The 5,486-nt window shown below is 40.7% G+C and overlaps 1 pseudogene; it reads right to left on the bottom strand.

Annotated features, from left to right (window-relative positions):
• Nucleotides 1–1,264: 1,264 nt before the first annotated feature.
• On the bottom strand, nucleotides 1,265–2,746 carry LOC141438641 (uncharacterized; annotated as a pseudogene).
• Between the last annotated feature and the right edge of the window lie 2,740 nt (nucleotides 2,747–5,486).

Below are 5,486 nucleotides of genomic sequence, written 5' to 3'. Positions count from 1 at the left end.
AACGCGAAGAAGTATATTACAATTACATTTATCATCGGCAAATGATTTTAAACCGAAGTAAACAGCTAACAGTTCCAGGTAATTAATGTGATTTTTACGTTCTATATCTGTCCATTGACCTCCGGTTTTCTCGCCGTTCGAGGCAGCACCCCACCCGGTAGTCGATGCATCGGTAAAAATTTCTTGTACATAATTATACCTTTGAATAGGGTTAGTCCCTGTCAAAATGTTATTTTGCCACCACCGTAAATCATCACGTACGCTATCTGGAACTGCCATAAACTTGTCGTAATCATCGTTAAATTTAAGTAATGCTAAATACCTTGCTCTCTCCAATGACTTAGTGTAAACCCAACTATATGCAACTGCCGGGCATGCAGCTGTAAGTGTGCCTAAAAAACTTGCGAAATCACGAATACGTATATTTTTAGAACATATAATTTTATTTGTGCGTTCCAAAATATGGTTTCGTTTTCTTTTTGGTAATTTCAAGCACATATTCATGGAATCTAAAACGAAACCAAATAAATACATTCTGTTTCAGGAATCAAATTGCTTTAGTGTAGTTAATAATGAATCCTAACTTTTCTAGGCATTCTATAGTATGGTTTGTATTTGTCAAACAGGCTTCTTTTGTATTTCCTATACAAAGTACGTCATCGAGATATCTCACAGACTGAAAACCTGATGATCTTAAATGTGATGCAACCGGTTGCAATATTTTCGTGAATATATATGGAGCTGAAGAGAGCCCGAACGGGAGAGCCGTAAATTCGTATATACTATTTTTAAAACAGAAACGCAAAAATTTCCTATGAGACTGGTGAATGGGCAATAACAGGTAAGCTTCTTTCAAGTCAATATTTGTCATATAACATCCCTCTGTAACAAGTTTTGTCGCTGTTCTGATATCTTCCATTTTAAAATGTTCAGTGTAAACATACTTATTAATTTTTTGAGGTTTAAAATAAACCTCATACTGCCGTCACTTTTTGGCACAAGGAAGATATCAGACAGAAACTGCCCCGGTTCGGGTTGTCATTTTTTTATTGCCTTGATATTAGTTAAGTGTAATAGTTCTTTTTCAATAAGCAATGAGTCAGACATAGAAAATGATTTTGCAGGGTAGTTTCTAGGATCTTGATACGGTATTGTTACAAAGGGAATTTCGTAACCCTGTATCGTATTTAGGATAAATTTATCAGAAGTTATAGACTCCCACGCCTTTAGAAAGTATTTTAAACGACCGGCGTGTACCTGAGGTCTATGTTTGTGGCTGGTTGGCTGACGGGCGCACTGCCTGCGCCGCTTGTCGCCTCGTCGGCGGCCGCGGCGGCGGTGGCGGCGCCTGGCGTCGGGATGCGGCGTTCCGGCCTGGGGGTGCTCGGTGCCTGGTCTGGTAGTAAGAGTATCCTCTGTGCCCACCGCCTCGACTGGGATACTGCAGCTGGCTCCCGCGTTGTAGGCGTGAGCGTGACGGTGGGGTTTCCAGTTTAAACCGGAACTTGAAGCAGGTGCTGTTGATGTTGCTTGAATCAACTGTCCAGTTTTTTTGATACCACGGGAGCTTTTAACTAAGTCGCCAAGCTTTTCTCCAAATAAAAAGCTATCCCTTTTTCTATTTTTAAAGGGATCGATAAGCGATTTTTCAACCAGCGGAATTACGACCGACCGACGAGTTTCGGTTTCGGCGAAGTGAGCGTCGGCAACTAGTTTTCCGACATCGCTTAACGTACGTATAGCTTCGGCTATATTAGGCTCCTTTTTCAAAAGAAGAGTCATAGCCTTTCCCAGACCTGAAAGTGCTTTTCCAATCTGCTCCTGTTTGGCGAGAATTCGCTTGTCTCTGTTTCGAGAGGCCTCGGTCAGCATGGCGGCGATTTCCGGGTTTAGAGTTGGGGCTTTTGAAAAAGGTAAATTTTTTGGAAATAAATACTTTTTATGTAATTCTTCCTTTGCTTCTTTTTTTAGCCCGTTCAAAAGAGTATGCTGAAAATGTTTAGCAATTTCTTCATGAATGTTCTCGCCCCATTCAATAGAATCTGCCTCAAATTCGCCTAAGGCTCGTAATAATTCAGGATCAAAATCCTCGTTGACGACAGTGATCTCGTCCTTGGTACTAGTTTCCGCAGGACAGACCTTTTGCACGTCTGTATTATTAGTCACCAGAATTTCCGGCTCGGCATGTACTTCTGCGGTACATTGGATCACGTGACTAGCAGGGGCTGATTCAGTTTCCAGTTTATCTTCAATTGAATCACTGTCTATGTACTCGTCATATTGCGTAACGGAACCAGCAGGCTCATAAAATGTGTCCTGTTCATATTCCAGATGATCTGGAAAAGACCGAAATTTGATCAGTCACGTATGTATAAATTATGTGAACTAAGGGTTTAAGTATAAGTACGCATTAAAAGCTGTACTTTGGTTACAAATAAATTTGTACATTCCACTACAAATGCAGTGAAGAAAAAAAATAGCTGCGGGTTAATATCTCGTATTAACTCTGAGCACAAAAATAGCTTTTGGCCTATATCGCGTATAGGCTCGAAGCGATTAAAAAATATTAAATAAAGCAATGTTTGATTATATTCAACTTACTTTCGATTATATCATGCTCCACTTCACTTGGATAACTAACACGGTGAACACTACTGTTCGGTTTTCCGTTTAACTTGGCTTCGTATTTTTTTATTCTTCTCCGCCATTTATCTTCTTCCGTTTCGTCTCTCTTACGTTTAGGCATCGTGTATTTAATTTAATCACTTTAACACTCTTATTTGGTTTTACTAGTGCGAATGCCGCGCGCGCACGGACAATAATGAGGTCAATAGCTGCTCGTAGGTCCTATATAGGATAGCGTTGAGGGTGGATATCGAAAACTTTTTTCTTTTTACCCTCCTTCAGCGCTAAAATACTGGTGCGAGTAGGTTCGTTAGTTGCTGGACAGAACTACATTAGTCAAATATTATACTTTTTTAAATCTAAGAGACGAAGACAAGATAATTGGTGTTATGCAGCAGTTGTAACGTTAAAATTGGCCACAGTAAAAGAGGGTTTACACATACAACCTTTAAGGTATAGTGTAATCAATTCTAATTTATATTCTGAAGAAACTACTTAAAGGTTTTCATTTTTTTAATCAACACCTTGTATAGATAGATAATCTAGGATGCCACTTATCGGCAAACGCAGCGTAGAGCTTCCACCAGGCACTTCTATCTATCGTTGTACCCTGAGTTTATCTCTCGATTTTAACAAAATTTGGAAGGTTCACTCAGTCCATGTTTCCGAGCTGGAAAAATATTGTATGGATGTGTCCGTTTTGTTACACATTTTTCTTAATAATTTTCGTAACAAAACGGACACATCCATACAATATTTTGGGGATACATCTAGAGCCCTGTTTTTCCAGCTTGGAATCATGGACTGAGTGTACCTTCCACATTTTGTTGAAATCGGAGAGGTAACTCAGGGTACAACGGTGGATAGAAATGCCATCAAAGAGATGACAGATACCTGGTTAAATCTGCAGGTTAACGCTGGATGCAGGCCGCTTCAACCGAAGAAACTGGATGTCTATGGGGATGCCTACGTCCAACAGTGGACCTCTTATGGCTGATATGATGATGTTGATAAATTGTGCAAAGTATCATTCATTCAAATGTCTGCCTGTGCTCCAAATGCTGGCTGGAGGATGAGGTGTTCTGTTGCTTCTACGAAAGAGGACAAGTAGGCTCTCTACGAGCAAAAGTACATCGCGCGGCTTCAATGTGTGCGTGCCGGTTGGCGCCGGTACGCACGCACCCGCCGCACGCACACACTGATAGTTTAAGAAGGATTAAGTTTTCTTTAGTCAAGGCTGCGCTGACGTCGGCTTGCGCTCGCTTCGCAAGATGATCGCCTTTTACGTTCGCTTACTCGTACTTACGTATTTTTTGTATTAGGTATAGTTGTAAATTAGTGGTATATAAGTGTAGTGTAATAGTTTCGTGCAAGGACACATAAAAAATAATAGATACATACCTACCAATAAACAACTAACTATATTATATTTATAGTATTATGTGTAGGCAAACATGAGTAGTACGAGTATGTATAGAGTCGCCATCACCATTCCGGCGAATTTATAAATAATATGTATAAATTAAAACTTAGCTGCCGACAGCGGAAGTTGGAAATTCGAGAGAGAGAGGCCTTTGCCCAGCAGTGGGACATAGAAAATGGGTAATAAAAAAAATAGTATAATAATATTAATATAACGGCATAGAATCTGTCTGGTTTCTCAGGACACACACATTAGACAATTTTAAGTTAACTTTCGTACTAAAATTATTGGCCGGTAGGTAATTAATTAATCTAAAATAGACATCGACAACCCTAAGCGTCCGCGCCGGAGTAGGCAGTTAAGTCTCCTAAAGGGTCGGAGTGGACCTACTTCTCCTCTTTTACTATGACGAAATGAAGATGACTAAACTCTACCTTTAATATAAGTACATCTTTTGATTGTGTTTTTAATTTTACAGCGTGTTTTTACCCGACTGCAAGGAGGGGTATTGTTTTATACCAACTGTAACGCTATTTTTAGCCCCCGACGCAAAAAAGGGGTGTTATAAGTTTGACCGCCATGTGTCTGTGTGTGGCACCGTAGCTCCTAAACGGGTAAACGAACGCAGTTTTTTTCATTTGAAAGTAGGTTTTCCTTTTTAGCCGTTTCTGAGATATTGAACTTTGAAGTGTCAAAGTCCGGGGTTTTCCAACTTTTTGTTGGTTAGGTTTTTTTTTTTTTATTCATCTGGATGGAAAACGAGCAAGTGGGTCTCCTGATGATAAGAGATCACCACCACCCATAGACACCTGCAACACCAGGGGATTGCAGATGCGTTGCCAACCTAGAGGCCTAAGATGGGATACCTCAAGTGCCAGTAATTTCACCGGCTGTCTTACTCTCCACGCCGAAACACAACAGTGCAAGCACTGCTGCTTCACGCAGGATTAGCGAGCAAGATGGTGTAGCAATCCGGGCGGACCTTGCACAAGGTCCTACCACCTGCAAAAGGTTATATATATTTTTTTTTTTTTGTTTAACTGGATGGCAAACGAGCAAGTGGGTCTCCTGATGATAAGAGATCACCACCACCCATAGACACCTGCAACACCAGGGGGATTGCAGATGCGTTGCCAACCTAGAGGCCTAAGATGGGATACCTCAAGTGCCAGTAATTTCACCGGCTGTCTTACTCTCCACGCCGAAACACAACAGTGCAAGCACTGCTGCTTCACGGCAGGATTAGCGAGTAAGATGGTGGTAGCAATCCGGGGGAACCTTGTACAAGGTCCTACCACCTGCAAAAGGTTATATATTATTGAATTAAAAAATACACAAATATTAAAAATACATTTCCATTTCACATCAGTGCACATTAGTGGTAGCCACGGTTGACATCCTGTAATCATTATAACTAATGTAACCACCGTGTTTACTG

Source organism: Choristoneura fumiferana, chromosome 19 (genome assembly GCF_025370935.1).
Source record: "Choristoneura fumiferana chromosome 19, NRCan_CFum_1, whole genome shotgun sequence".
NCBI classification, from domain to species: Eukaryota; Metazoa; Arthropoda; class Insecta; order Lepidoptera; family Tortricidae; genus Choristoneura; species Choristoneura fumiferana.
Note: the sequence above shows the minus strand (reverse complement) of the source record. Positions and strands in the feature narration are given on the sequence as shown.